Source organism: Rattus norvegicus, chromosome Y (assembly GCF_036323735.1).
Source record: "Rattus norvegicus strain BN/NHsdMcwi chromosome Y, GRCr8, whole genome shotgun sequence".
In the NCBI taxonomy this organism is placed as follows: Eukaryota; Metazoa; Chordata; class Mammalia; order Rodentia; family Muridae; genus Rattus; species Rattus norvegicus.
This window is the reverse complement of record NC_086040.1, coordinates 28,582,158-28,603,102: the sequence shown is the minus strand read 5'-3', so window position 1 is coordinate 28,603,102 and position 20,945 is coordinate 28,582,158. Positions and strand designations below refer to the sequence as shown.

Genomic DNA, 20,945 nt, shown 5'->3' with positions numbered 1-20,945 from the left:
TATCTACATCTGTCACGGTCAGGTGATGGTGGAGCCCCTCAGAGGACAGACATATTAGGGTATTATCTGCAAGCACATCTTGAAATCAGTAATAAGGCCAGGATTTAGAGTCTGTGGATTAAATGGTTCTTATGGTGTGGAGGTCTCCTAAGGCTCTTCCCTTCAGTCTTTGCTCTGTTTTTGTATTTGCATTTTTGTAGGCCTTGGATATTTATAGGATAAAGGTATTGAACTGTGTGTGCAGCACCATTCCTTCACAGGTGGGCATGTCTAGCTATAGGAGGCAGTCTCTAGTGGTTCTACCTCTTTGCTGCTTGGTATTTCAACTACCATTATCCCATTAGGTTTATGGGAACCTCTTGCATTTCTGGCACCTGGGACTTTCCTGGGGATACCCACGTTTACCACCCACCACTGATATACTTATTGTCATTTATTCCACTTTTCCTCTGGAATCCTCTCGTTTCTCTTTTCATTGTTGCAACTAACCTCACTTTGTCCATCATTCTCTACCCGCCATCCCTCTGCCTTTCATGATTATTTTGTTCTCCCTTCTAAGTTGGTTGCAAGCATCCACAATTTGACCTTCTAACATGTTACCCTTCATATGATAAATGCTCTGTATAGTGGGCATTCTGAGATATGGGGTTAAAATCGATTTGTCACTAAGTTCATCCCATGTTATTTTCTTTTTGATCTCTGTTACTTCACTAATTTCCAGCTACATCCCTTTGCCTACAAAGTTCTTGGTGTCCTCATTTTTAATACCTGAGTAGTGTTCCTTTATTTAAATAAAGCACATTTGTTTTCTCTATTTATTCCTCAGTGGAGTTGAAGTAAATCACGCTTGTTTCCAGCATTTGACTATTTTAAGTAAGGCTGCTGTGAACCTGTTCAACCACATGTCCTTGTTGTATGTGGATCAAGTTTGTGTGTATGTGGTGAAGTGAGTGGTAAACTGGGTTTTCTATAGGTTTCAAATAGGTAAAGCTATTTGCAATTTTCTCTGAACCTCCACATTTCTATCCAAGTGGAGTAGTGTTCCACTTTGTCTACATCGTAGCCTACTCTGCTACTTCATAAGTTTTTTTATCTTAGTCATTCTGATTGGTGTAATATAGAATCTCTGGCTAATTTTGATTTGCCTTTTTATGAGAACTATGGATGCTGAACATTTCTTGATGTCTTTCTCAGCTATTGAGATACCTCAGTTGAGAATTCTTGGTTTGGCTCTCTACCCAATTATAAAAGTTTGGATATTTGGTTGTCTGGGACAGTAAGGAAGGGGATATCAATAAGGGGGGGGAAACAAAATAAAAGGTGAGGGGAAGAGGTTAGGCGTGTGGACAGGAAAGATAAAAACAATTGAAATGCAAATAAATACCCAATTTAATAAAAATGGAAAAAGTAATCTTCCTCTTCTACAATCTTACTGTTAAGTAAATATAGCTTTTGAGATTTTTAAAAAAAATATTTCCTATGGAAATTAAAATTGTATATGCACAGGGAAGGCTAGTGCTCAGCACTATGTGAGCTGGTTATCTGGAGCCTGAGAATTAAACTTGTGTTTTGGATCTACCTATTAGAATATTTTGAGGAATGTTTTTTTTAATTATTTCTACAAAATAACTGAGCCTGACACTTCTTTGTTGAATATGTCCAATTGTTTTTAGAAAGATACAGAAAAGTTACTTAATCTTTTCAAAAAAAATGTCACATATATTTCAGCATTGACTCAATATAAATTAGGGTTGATATTATAAGATATTATTAACATTGATTTCATATAAAAGCAAAATCTGTACCTGGTTGTTTATTGCCTCTTTTTATTTGTTTCATTGTATGAAATATCAAAATCTACATTTGCATCCCATTATCATTTATTTAAAATATTAATTTCATTGATTGTAATATGGCCCAGATGCAGTGGAAAATGGGAGGAAAAATGAGGACTGCTGAGAAGCGTTCAGTCTCCTCCTTGTGAAGCTTGGCATATATCAAAATCAGAAGGGTAGAGTGACTAAAAGTCATATGTAAAAATGAAATAATAACAAATGGTGTATATGTTGTGAAATAGATAAGCAAGCTTCATATTTAAGATTTTTAATATTTAAATGGGCAAGTTATTTTAGATTGCTTTTATTGGAGGTCTTTCAGAGGAGATTATTAGATCTTAGTAACAAATGACTACAAATATGATACACTCCTCTGCTTATTATTTTAAATTAATGATACCTGGAGTAGGCAAATGCTGTATGAAGTTTCATCCACTATACCCCTGTTTAGAGATTGGATATGTCAGAGATGAAAAGGGATATCTTTGCTTCCTTACTGAATTTTATTTAATTAAATGAATGTTTTCAAAAAGAAATATTTAAGAATATAACCATAATTGAATAGATTTTTGTCACAGATAATTGTTGTGTTCTCAGTATAGAGCAATTTCATTAAAGAGTCGTGCAATATTGTTAGTTTATCTGAGTCATTCATCACATTAAATCATCCAATAACCTTCAGAATGTTCAAGTTAAAAATATCCATATTGTAACCTGTACCAAAATTCAACTTTATTTTCTTTTCTTCTCTATTACACTTTGGTGCCATTTTTTCTAGTATTTACCATGGATTTTTAAATAAACCTGCTTATGTAATCCACTCAGAGTCACTTGCAAATATTCTTCAACAACTTTCACTCAATATGAAAGTTCAGGTCTTTTACACTTTTTTTTTTTACAATTGCATGAAGCACTTCCCTGCATGAGGTCTTCTACAAACTCTGCTTTCTTTTCCACAGGTGTTCCTCCTATGCTTTCTGTCACATAGACAGCTTTCAGTTTTAGGTCTGAATAGAACTAGCACTTTGTAACAACTTTGTTTTTCTTGTCTAAAGTTTCATTGGAACAAACTGTTGGCACACAATTTATTAGGGCAAAAATAGATAATTTTGGGTTTGGGGATTTAGCTCATTGGTAGAGTGCGTGCCTAGCAAGCGCAAGGCCCTGTGTTTGGTCCACAGTTCCGAAAAAAAAAAGATCATTTTATTATCTCATATAACAAGAACTTATAAGTATCAACCAGTTTGTGGTAATCTTCCATGAATGTTTCACCAAGATTCTTCCCTTTTAATATTCCCAGTCTTTTGATTTGTTTCCAGATATCACGGATCCCATAATGGTTGGATTAAAAAGGATTCACTGTCATGATAGGAAACTTAGCCTTAGAAATTCCCTGTTAGTTGCTACCTCTGAATAAGGATGTTTTAATCAGATCATGCAACTTGACGCCACAGAGATGTCATCCTTCTCTAGTTAGCATTTGCACACTTTTGTCCAAAATACCATGTCTTAGCCAGAGTTTCTATTGCTGTTATAAAATACCATGACCAAAAGGAAAAAAAAAGTTGGGAAAGAAAGTGTTTATTTTAGTTTACCTTTTCTTTTTTAAAATTTATTTAATAGAATTTTACAATCCAGATCTCATCCCTCTCCCAGCCCATATTCTGACTGTTCTACATCCCATACCTACTACCCACAAGCCCATCTGAATGAAGATGTCTCCCACTCCACCCCTAGTCTACCAGCCCTCTACACTCCCTGGGAACTCAAGTCTCTTGACTGTTATGTGCATCTTCTCTTGTTGTGTCCAGAAACAGAACTCCTTTCTTAGAGGCCTCATATTAGCTGGTGCATGATGCCTCATTGATGACACAGTGTCTGAAAAAAAAAAACACTGTGGTCCAGGTTAGTTAACACTGCTGGTCTTCCTACAGGGTTGCTCCCCTCCTCAGCTTCCTCGAGCTTTTCCCTAGTTTGACCACAGGGCTTGGCAGCTTGTGTTCATTGACTGAGTGTAATTGTCTGCATCTGACTCTTTCAGCTGCTTGTTAGGTATTTCAGAAGGTAGTCATGTCAGTTCCATTTTGTGAACATGGCAAAGCATGAGTAATAGTGTCAGGCCTTAGGGGACTCTACTGAATTTGGTTCCCATATATGGCTGGTCACTGGGATTCCTTTTACTCAGGCTCTTCTCTGGTTTTGTCCCTGAAGCTCTTTCGGACAGGAACACATATGTGTCAGAGAATTGATTTGTGGATGGCCACCTTATCCCTCACTTGATGATCTCTTTTCCTCATGGAGGTAGACTCTTCATGTTCCCTCTACCCACTCCCGGACATTTCACTGAGTCCTGATAGTCTCTTACCTCTCAGGTCTCTAGAATATTCTAGAGCCACCAACCACCTCCAACACCTGAGCTCCTGAGGTTGCCTGTTTCCATTCATTCTGCTGACACTCAGGGTTTCAATCCTACTCTCCACCAATAACTGACCATGTTCCCCTCTTTCCATTACTGTCTCCTTTCTCACCCAGGTCCCTCACTCTTCCCTCCTGAGGTCCATTTCTTCTCCCTCTCAAGTGGGATTGACATTCCTCACTTTTGCTGTTCAGCTTGTAAAACTTTTATTTTTCCTTTTATAAAAATTAGATATGTTTGTTTTCATTTCAAATATTATTCACTTTCCCAGTTTTCCAGTCATAAGAAACCTATTCCTTTCCCCACCAGTTCTTCTATAAAGGTGTTCCCCCTCATAACCATCTCTTTTCCATCACCCCCTGACATTCCCCTCCCCTGGGGTTCCAGCTTTGGTAGGCCTCAGAGCTTCTCCTCCCATTGACGTATAACCAGGCCATTCTCTGCTACATTTGCAGTTGGCCCAATAGTTGTGTCCATATACATTCTTTGATTATTGGTTTAGCAACCGAAAACTATAGGTCATTGGCATTGTTGTTCTTATGTGCTTGAAGCCCATTCAGTCCTGGTAATCCTTTCTCCAAATTTGCTAACAAGAGGTTCGTTTGCATTCCACTGGTTTGCCAATAACCTTCACTTCTGTAATTGGCATGCTCTACCTGGGTCTCTCAAAAAAGATCTAGATCCCTTTCCTGGTAGCATGCACTTCTTAGCGTCATCAGTGTTATGTAGTTTTGTGGCAGATTGTTCTTTCTATCTATCTACCTACCTATCTATCTATCTATCTATCTATCTATCTATCTATCTATCTATCTATGTATCTCTATCCCCATCTTTCTATCTTAATCTATCAATCTGTCTATTTATCTCTCTCTCTCTCTCTCTCTCTCTCTCTCTCTCTATATATATATATATATATATATATATATATATATATATATATAATTTGTATGTATTTGGTGGTTCCTACAGCTATGTGGTTAGGTTGAATTTTAGGATGGATTCTGTGAAACTAGGTAAAAAAAAAGTGGAATCAGGAAATGTCAATTCCAGCCAGACTCCCTCCTGTTATTATGAACCTATTGAAGTTGAGGATTCTCTGGCCATCAAGCTATTCCTCTTCCTGCCCATCCTCCTGATTCTTGTGTTTGGCATGAAGAAAGAATCCTGGTAAAAACTCCAAAACCCTTAAGTCTGGTGCTGAGAACACAGGAAGGTAGATATTATAAAACTGATATCTAATGGGACTAGATATCTGCATTATATAGTCCATGATGTCCTTTGTTTACTGATGTCTCATAATATCTGGATAAAATAAGGATTTGGGAATTATCATTTGAATTATGTACACAATATTTATACTGTTATATTCCCTCTATAGCTGGGCAGGCTTTATTGCTAATTCATTGCAAAAAATGGAATTGCAAAACAGAATTTTTGAGTACCTATTCAGGAATATATAAATATAATGTCTCCTATAAAGAAAAGTACAATACAAAAATGAAGTACAATATTCAATCAATTAAAGGTCTGTAGGGGAAATATTGGCCTTTGGGAAACAGAGAAATTCTGCACTTCTTAGCTTCATCACTCTTATCTAGTTTTGGTGGCTGATATATATATATATATATATATATATATATATATATATATATATATATATATGTATATATATATATGTGTGTGTGTGTGTGTTTGTGTGTGTGTGTTTGTGTGTACATACACACATAAGTATGTGCATATATACACTTTTGGTGCCTCCTAGAGCTATTTGGTTTGGTTAGGTGGAATGTTAACATGGATTCAGCGCATCTAGGTCAGAAATGTAAAATTTACAAATAACAATGTCAAATAGACTCCCTCCTGTACTTATGAAGGTATTGAAGTTGAGGATTCACTCTTCAAGCCTTTTATCTCTCTGCCCAACTTCCTGCTTCTTATATTTGTCTTAAGAAAGAATCATGGTCACACATCTAAAGTCTTCAAGTCTGGCCATGGGAACACAGAAAGGTAGATAGTGTAGTAGAGATATCAAATGTGACTAGAGAACAGAAATGTATGGTCCATGTGGTCCTTTGCTTTATTGAGGTCTGGTAATCTTTGGATAAAATAAGGATTACGGAGTTTACCATTTGAAATAGGTACACAGTATTTACACTTTTATACTCATTCTATTGGTGGGCCCCTTTGATGCCAAAATCATAGCAGGAAGTGGAATTGGAAAACAGAATTTTTGAGTACACATTCAGGAATATTTACAAAGTCTTCTATCAAGGAATATACAAAAAGAAAGTGGAATACCATATTCATTTACAAAAAGGACAGGTCGGAAAATTCTGGCCTTTACAAAACAGACAAAAACTAGAAAATTGAAATGTATGTCATGGGAATGAACCTGGGAATAAAAAATATTATATAGAAGAATCTGCTCCACTTCAAGTTCCTAGATCATTTCTACCCATGCCAGGAACCTGACGAAATTTCTCCATTCAGAGCATGTAACCACAAGTGAAGTAAAGAGAAGTCTCTAGCTTTAAAGAGAAGGAGTACATAAAGGTTTCCCCTGTGTCACAGGAGACATACCTGGAAAAAGCACTCTAGAAACTGGTCAATATAAGGAAAGCTGTTTGCAGGTAGGCCATTGCAGTTCTCACAGGCATCATCATTAGGCCTTCCATGAAAAATCTCTTGTATCCTGGAGGGCCCTAGCTTCTCCTGTGATGTCACAAGTGTTGTCCTATCTGCAAGTAACTCTCAGATATTCCTTCAGTACCTACAGGGTTTACTAATTGGCCTCTAGTTCACAGTAAACAGCCATTTGGGAGTGAGAATGAAGGGGATGTAAAACTCAGCCATGTCTTGGTATAAAAAAAAGGAAAAAAATATGTGAACACCAAGAAATCTCATTGAGTCCTTGGTAGGAGTTGAGTAGGTACTTAGAAGAAATAAAATTAATCTGAGCCTTCCACACATGGAATCAGGAGCTCAGAGACTGTCAGAAGCATCTGGACTCCACTGCTTCTAGTGGTTCCTGTAAGTCAGAGAGTTTATATCATTAATATCTTAATTCCAAAAGCCAGGTGTTGGGAAGGGCACTGTTCTTTTCCTTAGAACTCATGACCTTTAATGTTTTTGCTCAGAAGAAAAAGGTCCTAAGGAAGAAGTGAAAGATAAGTATTCTGTACTCATCTCAGGGTAAACTCCTTGATTATTTGGATACCTATAGTGCAGTTTGTGTCTGATACTGGTATTTAGGAGAGAGACGTGTTTCTAGTTCATCATATCAGTCTTTCCGATAGTATTGCTGAATCCCATTGCCTGATTGTGACCCTTTAGATTTCTCAGTCAATAGGTTTGATTAGATGACACTTTTCTTATCTATAACTTATTTGTTTTATTTTTTAGCAATTTTTATTTGATTTTTGCATATTTACATTACAAATATTTTTGCCTTTCCCAGGTTCCTGTCCATAAGATCCCTAACCGGTTCCCCTACTCTTCTGTATAATCCCCGTTACTGCCCTTTGACATTCCCTTGAATTGGTACTAAAACCTAGTACAGACCAAGGACATCTCGTTCCATTGGTGCCCAACAAGGCCATTCTCTGCTACAGATGCAGTTGGAGCCATAGGCGATCCATGTACAATCTTTCAATATTCATTTAGTACCAGAAAACTGGTTTTTTGGCATTGTTTTTCTTATCAGATTAAAAGCCCCTTCAGCTCTTGTTATCCTTCCCCAAAATCTACCAACAAGAGATCTGTTTTCAGTTCACTGCTTTGCCACGATCATTCACTCCCGTATTTGACATGCTCTGGCTGTGTCTCTCAGGAAATACCTATATATGTTTCTTCTAATCATGCACTTCTAAGATTCCTCAATCTTATCTAGTTTTGGTGGCTAATATATCTGTATATGTATATGTATATGTATATGTATATGTATATGTATATGTATGTGTATGTGTATGTGTATGTGTATGTGTATGTGTATGTGTATGTGTATGTGTATGTGTATGTGTATGTGTATGTGTATGTATATGTATATGTATATGTATATGTATATGTATATGTATATGTATATGTATATGTATATGTATATGTATATGTATATGTATATGTATATGTATATGATGTATATGTATATGTATATGTATATATGTATATATGTATATATGTATATATGTATATATGTATATATGTATATATGTATATCATCTGTATATCTATATCTATCTATCTATCTATCTATCTATATACATATATATATATATATATATATATATATATATATATTATATAGCTATGAGCTTAGATGGAATTTTAACATGGGTTCTGGGAAACAAGGTCAAGAAAGTAGAATCCACAAATGACAGTGCCAAATAGACTCTCTCCAGTTCTTATGAACCTAATGAAGCTGAGGTTTCACTGGACCTCAAGCTATTCCTCATCCTCCACATCCTCTGAATCTTATGTTTGGCCTGAAGAAAGAATCATGGTAAAACATCCAAAACCCTCAAGTCTCTTTACTGGAACACAATAAGGTAGATAATCCAAACTGATATCAAATGGGATTAGAGAACCAGTGAATTCCATAGTCCATGTTGTCCTTTGCATTGCTGATGTCTGGTAATTTTGGGATGAAGTAAGGATCTGGGTGTTTATCATTTCAAGTAGGTACACCATATTTACATTCTTATACTCATTCTATAGCTGGGCACATTTGTTGCCAAAATCATTGCAGAAAATGGAATTGGAAAACAGAATTTTTGAGTACACATTCAGCAATATTTGCAAAGTCCCATATTGAGGAATGCACAATAAGAAAGTGAAATACAATTTTCATTCGAATGAAGATCTGTAGGTTAAATACTGACCTTTGGGAAACAGAGAAAACCTACAAAATTGAACTGTATTTCATGAAATGTACCTGAGAATAAAATTAATATCCAGAAGAATGTCTTCCACTCCATGTTACAAGAACTTTTCTACCCATTCTCAGCCCTTGACTAACTTTTTTTTCCATTCAGAGCATGTAACCACTAATAAAGCAAAGAGAAGTCTCTAGATTTAGAGAGATGGAGTACATAAAGGTTTCCAATGACTCACAGGAGACATACGTGGAAAGGGCAAGCTCAAATCTGGTCAATGTAAGGAAAGCTGTTTAGTAGGGAGGCCATGACAGTTCTCAGTAACGTCATCATGAGGTCCTGCCTGAAAAATCTCTTGTAACCGGGAGAGCTTTATCTTCTTCTTTGATGTCACAAGTGTTGTCATGGCTGCATTTCCTCTCAGGTGTTCTTTTAGTACCTCTAGTGTTTAGTAATTGGCATCTAATTCAGAGAAAACAGCTATTTGGGAGAGAGAACAAAGAGGATGATGAGATCAGAAGTGTGGATAAGGAAGAGGCCCTTCTGTCCTTGTCTAAAAAAAGGAAGAAATATTTGTGCTTGTGAAAGTTCAGTGACTCCTTGGTAGGGGCTGAGTGGTACTGCTGAACAGACAGCATTGATCTGAGCCTTCCACATATGGGAATCAGGAGCTGGGGTCCTCTCAGAAGCTTCTGGACTTCTCTGTTCTTATGGTTTCTGGAAGTCAGAGAGTTTATACCATTCATTTCATTATTCCAAAAGCCAAGTAATGGGAAGGGCACAGTTGTTTTCCTGAGAGCACATGGCCTTTATTCTTTTTGACAAGAAGAAAAAGGCCCTAAGGAAGAAAGGAAGGACAAGTATTATATCCGTAGCTCAGAGTAAACTCCTCCATGCTTTAGATATCTATTGTGCAGTTTGTGTCTGACAGTGATATCTGCAAGAGAGAAGTGCTTCTAGTTGAGACATCACCATCTCACTGTTTCCACTATTATATCTCTGACTACCATTTTCTGACAGTGACACATTACATTACTGAGTAAACAGCTGTTTTTAGCTGGCATTTTTTTAATTTACTTCATATATATATATATATATATATATATATATATATATATATATTACAAATTTTATTTGTTTTATTAAACAAACTAATTTCTATATTCATATTAAAATATTATTTCCTTTAAGAGTTTCCTCCCATAAGATCCCGAACTGATCCCTCTCCATTTCTTCTCTCCCTTCACATTTTCGTTAACTGGGAGTCAAACCAAGGGCTTCTACTTCCATTAATGAACAACAAGGCCTTCCTCTGCTATATATGCAGTTGGATGCATAGGTCTGTCAAAGTACAGTCTTTGAATATTGGTTTAGTACCAGAAAGCTCTGGTTCATTGACTGTTGTTCTTATGGGGTTAAAAGCCCCTTCTGCTCTTGTTATCCTTTCTCAGAATCTACAAACAAGAGGTCCTTTACGGTTCACTGGATTGCCACTAACATACACTTCTTTATTTGACATGATCTAGGTGTGTCTCTCAGGATATACCTATATCTGATTCCTGGCAGAATGCACTTCTTAGCTTCATCACACTTATCTAGTTTTGGCGGCTGATGTGTGTGTGTGTGTGTGTGTGTGTGTGTGTGTGTGTGTATGAACATATATATATGAACATATATATATGAACATATATATACATATATATATATATATATGTAATGTATTTTGGTAGCTCCTACAACTATTTGCTTAGGTGGTTAGGTTGAATGTTAACATGGATTCTGCACAAATAGGTCAAGAATGTAGAATTTAGAAATGACAATATCAAATAGATTCCCCCCTGTACTTATGAAGGTATTGAAGTTGAGGATTCACCATTCCTCAAGTCTTTCTTCTCCCTGCCCATCCTCCTGTTTCTTATATTTGGCCTTAAGAAACAATCACAGAAACACATCTAAATCTTTAAGTCAGGTCATGAGAATTCAGGAAGGTAGATAGTGTCGTACAGATATCAAATAAGACTAGAGTACTGAAATGTATAGTCATGTGGTCCTTTGCTTTATTGATGTCTGGTAATCTTTGGATAAAATAAGGATTTGGGAGTTTATCATTTGAAGTAGGTACATAGTATTTACACTGTTATACTCTCTCTATAGCTGGGGCCCATTTGTTGCCAAAAACATAGCAGAAAATAGAATTCGAAACATAATTTTTGAGTACATATTCAGGAATATTTATAAAGTCACCTATCAAAGAATGTACAATAAAACAGAGAAATACAATATTCCTTCATCTAAAGGTCTGAAAGGAAAATACTGGCCTTTACAAGAGAGAGAAAACCTAGAAAATTGAACGGTATGTCACAGGTTTGGACCTGGGAATAAAAATATTATCCAGAAGAATCTTCTCTTCTCCACGTTCCTAGATCATTTCTACCCATGCCAGGACCCTGAATAACTTTCTCCATTCAGAGCATGTAAACACTGTTGAAGCGAAGAGAAGTCTCTATTTTTGAGAGATAGAGTACATAAAGGTTTTTCCTGTGTCACAGGAGACATACCTGGAAAAGGCACTCTCACATCTGGTCAGTGTAAGGAAAGCTGTTTGTAGGTAGGCCATGGCGGTTCTCAGTGATATCATCATTAGGCCTTCCATGAAAAATCTCTTGTATCCTGGAGAGCCCTATTTTCTCCTGTGTTGTCACAAATGTTGTCGTGTCTGCAAATGCCTCTTGTATATTCATTCAGTACATATAGGGTTTACTAATTGGCCTCTAGTTCAGAGGAAACATCAATTTGGGATTGAGACCAAAGAGAATGTAAAGCTCAAAGATGTTGAGAACGAAGATGGCCTTCTGTCTTGGTATAAAAAAAAAGGAAGAAATATGGCAACCCTGGGGAATGTCATTGAGTCCTTGGTAGGTGTCGAGTAGGTAAGTTGAAGAGATAGAATTGATCTGAACCTTCCACACCTGGAATCAGGAGCTCAGAGCCTGTCAGAAGCATCTGGACTTCCCTGCTTCTAGTGGATCCTGTAAGTCAGAGAGTTTATATCATTAATATCTTTATCCCAAAGGGCAGGTGTTTGGAAGGGCACTGTTCTTTCCTTAGAGCTCATGGCTTTTATTTTTTTTTGCCCAGAAGAAATAGGTCCTAAGGAAGAAGTTAATGACAAGTATTGTGTCCACAGCTCAGAATAAACTCCTTGATTATTTGGCTACCTATCGTACAGTTTGTGTCTGATACCAGTGTTTAGGAGAGAGACATGTTTTTATTTCATCATATCAGTCTTTCCACTAGTAGTACTCTGACTCCCTTTGCCTGATAGTGACCCTTAATATTTCTCAGTCAATGTGTGTGAATTGATGGCAATCTTATATTTACCTTATTTTTTTTTGCTTTTTAGCAATTTTTTTGCTTTATTAATTTGATTTTTCCATATTTACATTTCAAATATTTATGCCTTTCCCAGTTTCCTGCCTATAAGATCCCTAACCAGTCCCCCTACCTTTCTTGTATAATCCCCCTTACTGCCCTTTGACATTCCCTTGATTTGGTAATGGAACCTAGTTTAGACCAAGGGAATCTCCTTCCATTGGTGGCCAATATGGCCATTCTCTGCTACATATGCAATTGTAGCCATAGGTCTATCCATGAACAATCTTTGAATATTCGTTTAGTACCAGGGAACTCTGTTTCGTTGGCATTGTTTTTCTTATCGGATTGAAAGCTCCTTCAGCTCTTGACATTCTTTCTCAAAATCTACCAACAAGAGATCTGTTTTCAGTTCACTGGTTTGCCACTACCATTCACTTCTGTATTTGACATGCTCTAGCTGTTTCTCTCAGGAAAGACTTATATCCCTTTCTTCTAATCATGCAATTCTATGCTTCATGATTGTTATCTAGTTTTGGTGGGTGAAGCAGTTTGCATAAGGCACTTTGGTGGAGATGGGGGACATCTTTGACTGTCTTTGTGAGTGGACATAGCTTTCTCCCATGGTTTGCAGCTGGCGAAGGTATTAAAGTCACTTGTGGAGAGGGGGTAGGACTTAATCTATTTGTGTAATATGAGAAATCATTGAGATTACCTTTAAAAATAGAAATTTTGCAGCCCTCTTTGTCTGATAGGGCCTGTTGTACCTCGCCTTACAAGAGATGTCTTCTCCAAAACATTTGGAGGAGAATTGGAAAGACTGGAGACCTGTAGGATAGGGAATGAACATTTGAAACTCCTTTGGAAACTCTGTCGGACAGATAGCTGATCACCCAGAAGACTGGGCTGTACTTAGACTTCAGGTATGGAGAGACTGCCACTTCTGCCCACCTGTGCCCACATCCCTAGCCCAAGAGGAAACAGCATAGTGCCGCTGGACACATGAATATAGGAGCAGTCAAGCTGTAGGAGTCCTGCAGTACAAATGGCATATGGATCAGAACTGGTCCAAACAATATCCTACACACAAATCTTCTGTGGGGTGGGGTACACTTAGACCATCAGAAAGGCAGAAACTCCTGAGAACTCTGCTCACATTCCTGACAAAAAAAAAACAAAAACAAAAACACCTAGCTCCATCTGGGCCTCCTGTTCATAGTGACCTAGTAGACATTTCTGGTTGCAACTCTCATTGAGAGCTGAATGGCTGCCCAAGAAGCAACTTCAGGTCTGAGACCAGAGGTGAATACAACTATTCTGCACTAAGTGACCTGACTAGTGGATTCAGGACATGCAAAAGCAGAACTCCTCTGGAACCAGGCACTTCCAGTTTCTAGCTGGCTCCTGAACCTTGCTGATCCTGGCCCAGAGCTCCCTGCTCCTAGACGATGTGGGAGAGAGAGCTGATCACCCAGGAGTCTGGGCAATACTGAGCATACAAGGCACAGAGACCGCAACTTCTGCCCACCATTACCCATATCTCTGGCCCAAGGCAAAACAGCATAGTGCCTCTGGACCCAGGAATATAGGAGGAGTAAAACTGCAGGAGCACCATGTTCCAGACTGTGCCTGGATCTGAACAGAACTGATTAAACAGCTCCCTGCACACAAATCCTGAAGGTGGAAGAACTAGAACTTCAGAGGAGCGGGCATTCCTGGGAAACCAGAGGAGACTACTCTCTGCCCAGATTCCTGACTCAATAGGAAAACACCTTGTGCCTTCTGTCCTCCCTACCCCCCACAGAAGGATATAAGAGAAATATGTGAAGTTCCTTCTGGTTCCAGCCCACAGGGACAGCTGAAAGCCAGTGGACAGGAAAAACTGCATGCATGAGGTAAGAATACTCTGTTCCCATAACTGGGTAAAAACAAAATAGGAAAACATGTCTACAGCAGTCCTGACACATGAGCCTACAGGACGGTCAAGCCACTGTCAGAAAGAGTAAGACACGCTAACTCCAGAGACAACCTGATGGCTAGAGGCAATAACAGGAATTCAAACAACAGAAATCAAGACTACTTGGGCTCATCAGAGTCCAAATCTCCCAACAATGCAAACACTGGATATCCAAACACACCAGAAAAGCAAGATCTAGATTTAAGTTCACATTTTATCATGATCATGGAGGATGTTAAGGAGGTCATAATTAACTCCCTTAAGAAAATACAGGACAACAGAAAATTCAGAAGTAAACAAGTAGAATCCCAGAAAGAGGGAACACAAAATTACCTTAAAGAACTAATGAAAAAAAAACAGGAGAAGAAAATGAACAAAAAATCCAGGAGTTAAAACTGGAAAAGAAACTATAAGGTAAGCACAAAGGAAGACAACCCTGGAGATGGAAAACCTAAAAAAGAGACCAGGAGTCATAGATGTGAGCGTCACCAATAGGATAAAAGAGATGGAAGACATAATCTAAGTTGCAGAAGATTCCTTAGAAAACATTGACACAACTGTCAAAGATAATGTAAAAAAGAAAAAAAAAACTCCTAGTCCAAAACATACAGGAAATCAAGGATACAGCAAGAAGATCAAACCTAAGGATAACAGGTATAGAAGAGGGTGAAGACTGCTAACATCAAGGGACAGTAATATCTTCAACAAAATTATAGAATAAAACTTCCCTAATCCGAAGAAAGAGATGCCCATAAACATACACAAAGCCTACAGAACTACAAATAGATTGGACCAGAAAAGGAGACCCTCCCATCACATAATAGTTAAAACACCAAATACACAAAACAAATAAAAATATTAAAAGCAGTAAGTATATGTATAAATAACATATAAAGGCAAACCTATCAGAATTACACCAGAATTTTCACTAGAGACTATGAAACCCGGAAGATCCTGGACAGATATCATACAGACCCTAAGAGAACAGAAACGCCATCCTTGGCTACTTTATCCAGCAATATTCACAATTAACATAGATGGAGAAACCAAGATATTCCATGACAAACCCAAATTTACACAATATCTTTCTAAATATCCAGTAATTCCAAGGACACTAATTGGAAAATCCCCAAAAAGGAGGCAAGTAAAATCATAAAGCAAGAATTAATCTTTTCACAACAATATAAAGAGAAGGGAAGCACACAAACATTAACTATCCTCCAATTATGAAAATAAGAGAAAGTGATCATCGCTATTCCTTAATATCTCTCAACATCAATGGGCTCAATTCCCCACTAAAAATACACAGATTGACACACTGGATATGTAATGCGGACACAGCATTTTGCACTACAGGAAACACACTTCAGAGACAAAAAGAGACACTACCTCAGAGTAAAAGGATGGAAAAATAATTTCCAAGCAAAATTTCGCAAGAAACAAGCTGGAGTAGCCATTCTAATATCATATAAAATCGACTTTCAATGAAATGTCATCAAAAACCATAAGGAAGGACACTTCATATTCATCAAAGCAAAAATCCACAAAGATGAGCTCGAAAACTAAAATATCTATGCGCCAAATACAAGGGCACCTACATAGAAACCTTACTAAAGCTCAAAGAACATATGGCACCGGAAATAATAATAGCAGGGGATTTCAACTCCCTACTCTCATCACGAGACAGATCATGGAAAGAGAAATTAAACAGAGACATAGTCAGACTAACAGAAGTTATAAACCAAATGGTCTTAACAGATACTTTAGAAAATTCTATCATAAAACAAAAGGATATAACTTCTTCTCACCACTTCATGGCATTTTCTCCGAATTTTATCATATAATCAGTCAAAAAGCAGGCCTCAAATGATACAGAACGATAGAAATAATCCAATGCATTCTATGAGACCACCATGGGCTAAGGCTGTTCTTCAATAACAATGAGGAAAGAACACCCACATATACATGAAAGTTGAACAATGCTCTACTCAATGATAACTTTGTCAAGGAAGAAATGAAGAAAGAAATTAAAGACTTCTTAGAATTTAATGAAAATGAAAGTACAATATACCCAAAATTTTGGAACACAATGAAAGCTGTGCTAAAAGGAAAACTCATACCTCTGAATGCCTGCAGAAAGAAACTGGAGAGAGCATACAAGAGCAGCTTGACAGTACACCTAAATCCTTTAGAACAAAAAGAACCAAATACATGCAGGAGTAGTAGAAGGCAGGAAATAATCAAACTCAGAGGTGAAATCAACCAAGTAGAAAAATGGGGATCATACAAAGAATGAACAGAACTAAAAGCTGGATCTTTAAGAAAATCAACTGATTACATTAAACCATAGCCAGACTAATCAGAGGGCACACAGAGTGTGTCCAAATTAACAAAATAAGAAATGAAAAGGGAGACAAAACAGCAGAATTAGAACAAATTAAAAAAGTCATCAGATCATCCTACAAAATCCTAATTTCAACAAAATTTGAAAATCTGGAGAAAAGGACAATTTTCTTGATGAATGTCAGGTACCAAAGCTAAACCAGGAACAGAAAAACCATTTAAACAACCAGTAACTTCTATAGAAATAGAAGAAATCAATAAATGCCTCCCAATCAAAAAGAGTCCAGGATCAGATGGATTTAGTGAAGAAATCTATCCAAAATTCATAGAAAATTTCATACTAGTACTTTGCAAACTATTCCACAAAAATGAGACAGAGCACTACCTAATTCCTTTCATGAAGCCACAATTACTCTTATACCTAAACCACACAAAGACCCAGCAAAGAAAGAAAACTTCAGACCAATTTCCCTTATGAATATCGATGCAAAAATACTATATAAGTCTTGCAAACTGAATCCAAGAACACATCAAAATAATCATCCATCATGATCAAGTAGGTTTTATCCCAGGCATGCAGGGATGATTTTGTATATGGAAACCATCAACGTAATCCATTATGTAATCACACTCAAAGATAAAATCCCAATGATCATTTCATTAGATGCTGAGAAGGCATTTGATAAAATTCAACACCCCTTCATGATAAAGGCCCTGGAAATTACAGGAATTTAAGGCCCATTCCTAAACATATACAGCAAATCCATAGCTAACATTAAACTAAGTGGAGAGAAACTTAAAGCAATCACACTGAAATCATGGAGTAGACAGGCTGCCCTCTCTCTCACAACTTATTCAATATGGTTCTAGACATCTTAGCCAGAGCAAGCATACACTAAAGGAGTCTGCTTAGATTGGATTAGAAAGGAGGAATTCAAAATAGCACTGTTTTAGATGATATGAAAGTATACTTAGAGACCTCAAAAGTACCACCAGAGAATTACTAAGCCTGATAAACAATATCAGCAAAGTGGCTGGGTATAAATATAACACTGAACAAAAGCTAAACAAGTGGAGAAAGAAACTAGGGATACGACGCCCTTCACAATACCCCTAAATAATACAAAATAACTCGGGTGACTTTATCCAAGCAAGTAAATATATGAGCATATGAGCAGAACTTCAAGTCCCTGAAGAAACTGAAGGAGATTTCAGAAGATGGAAAGATCTCCCATGCTCATGGACTGGCAGGATTAATACTGTAAAATGGCCATAATACCTAAAGCAACCTACGGATTCATTCCTATCCCCATCAAATTTCCAATCCAATTCTTCATAGAGTTAGACAGAACAATTCATAAATTCATCTGGAATAACAAAAAACACAGAATAGCTAAAACTCTCCTCAACAATAAAAGGACTTCAGGGGGAATCACTATCCCTGAACTTAAGCAGTATTACAGAGCAACAGTGATAAAAACTGTGTGGCATTGAGACAGAGGCAGGCAAATAAAACAGTGAAACTGAACTAAAGACCAGAAATGAACCCATACACCCATGGTCACTTAATTTTTGAGAAAAAAGACAAAACCATCCAATGGATAAAAAGATAGCATTTTCAGCATATGGTGCTGGTTCAACTGGAGGTCATTATGTAGAAGAAGGCAAATTGATCCATTCTTACTGCCTTGTAGAAACCTTTAGTCCAACTGGATCAAGTACCACCACATTAAACCAGATACACTCAAACTAATAGAAGAAAAGTGGGGAAGCATCATGAACATCTGGTTTCCCACTAGCACTCACTTCTGTATTTAACATGCTCTAACTGTGTCTCTCTGGAACGATCTTTCTCCAGTTCTTGGCAGCATGCACCTCTTAGCTTCACCAATCTTATGTAGTTCTCGTGTCTCCTACACCTATGAGGTTAGGTGGAATTTTAACATGGATTATACACAACTAGGTCAAGAATGTAGAATCTACAATTGACAATGCCAAAAAGATTCCATTCTGTACTTATGAAACTATTGAAGATAAGCTTTCCCTGGACCTCAAGACATTCCTCTCCCTGCCCATCCTCCTGAATATTACGTATGGCCTGAATAAAGAATCATGGCAAAACACTCTCAACCCTCAAGTCTGAACCTTGGAAATAAGGAATGTAGATATCAGAGAACTGATTATCTTTTGGGACTACAGAACCACATTCTAGAGTAGATGTTGTCCTTTCCTTTACTGATGTCTCTTAATTTTTGGATAAAATAAGGATTTGGGAGTTTATCATTTGAGGTAGGTACACAATATTTACACTGTTATATTCACTCTAATGTTGGGCCCTCTTTGTTGCCAAAATCATTGCAAAAAAATGGAATCGTAAAACAGAATTTTTGAGTACACATTCTGGAATATTTATAAAGTCCCCTATCAAGGAATGTACAGTAAGAAAGTGAAGCACAATATTCATTAAATTAAATGTCTGTAGGGAGAATACTGGCCTTTGGGAAACAGAAAACCTACAAAATTTTTCTGTATGTCACATAAATGATCATGGGAAAAATTATTATCTAGAAGAATCTCCCCCACTCCATCTTCCTAAATCTTTTATACCCATGCCAAGCCCCTGGCTACCTTCTCCATTCAAAGCATGTAACCACTAATGAAGCAAAGAGATTTCTATAGCTTTAGAGAGATGGACAACATAAAGGTTTCCACAGAGTCACAAGAGAGATACCTGGAGAGGGCACGCCAAATCTGATCAATGTAAGGAAATCTGTTTAGCAGGTAGGACATGGCCGTTCACAGTGACATCATTATTAGGCTCTCCCTCAAGTATATCTTGTAACCTGGACTCCCCTAACTTCTCCTGTGATGTCACAAGTGTTGTTGTGGCTGCAACAGCCTCTCAGATATTCCTGCAGTCCCTCTAGGGTTTACTAATTGACCTCTAATTCAGAGTAAACACCCATATGGGAGGGAGAACAAAGAGGATAATGACAACAGTGAAGGGGAGAAGGAAGCTGGCCTTCTGTCTTTGTATAAAAAAAGGAAGAAGTATGTTATACTTGGGATAGCTCAGAGAGTCCTTAGTAGGAATTGAGTGGGATATTTAAAGAGTTTGCCTTGATGTGAGCCTTACACATATGGGAATCAGGAGCTGGGAGCTCAAAAGCATCTGGACTTCCCTGTTCTTATCGTTCCTGGGAGTCAGAGTGTTTATATCCTTTTTTTTGTATTCCAAAACCAAGTGATGGGCAGAGCATAGTTGATTTCCTGATAGCTCATAACCTTTATTCTTTATGTCAAGAAGAATAAGGTCCTAACAAAGAAGGGAAAGACAAGTATTGTGTACTCCACTCAGAGTATACTCTTCCAAGCTTTGGATCCCTATAGTGCAGTTTGTGTCTGACACTGATATCTGGGAGAGAGAAGTGTTTCTACTTGAGTCTTCATCATCTCTGTCTTTCCACTAGTATTACTCTGCTCTCATTCCCTGACAATGAGCTTTACATTTCTGAGTCAATAGCTGTGAATACCTGGCACTGTTATTTTCTTTAATTTCTTTAATTTTTTTAGTTTTAGCAAATTTTATTCCTTTTTATTTGGGTATTTCTATATTTACATTTCAAATGTTATTTCCTTTCCCTATTACTTGCCCATATGATCCCTAACCGGCCCCACTCCTCTTTTTCTATAACTCCCCTTACTGTCCGTTTTCAGTTCACATATTTGCCTCTAGAATTCACTTCTGTATTTGATATACTCTAGCTGTGTCTCACAGGGAAGATCTATATACAGTCCCTGGCAGCATGCACTTCTTAGCTCTATCAATCTTTTCTAGTTTTGGTGACTGATGTGTATATATTTTTCCACATGTATGGCATGCTCTGAATGGGATTCCCTCAGTCTCTGCTCTAAATTTATATATATTATTGTTCCACCTTTTAAAAAGGAGTAGAGCATGCACATTTTGTATGTCCTCTCTTGAGCTTCCAGTTGTCTGAGGACCGCATCTTGGGTAATTTGAGCTTTTGTGCCTATATTCACTTTCGGTGATTTCATACCATGTGTGATTTCATACCATTCTGTGATTGGGTAACCTCAATCAGTATGATATTTTCTAGATCATTCCATTTGTCTATGACTTTCTTGAGATA

General features: G+C 37.4%; 1 long non-coding RNA gene across 1 annotated transcript in view; it reads right to left on the bottom strand.

Annotated features, from left to right (window-relative positions):
- Positions 1-20,945, bottom strand: part of LOC120099664 (uncharacterized) — a 264,189-nt gene that overhangs the window by 76,564 nt on the left and 166,680 nt on the right. The window lies entirely within an intron of this gene.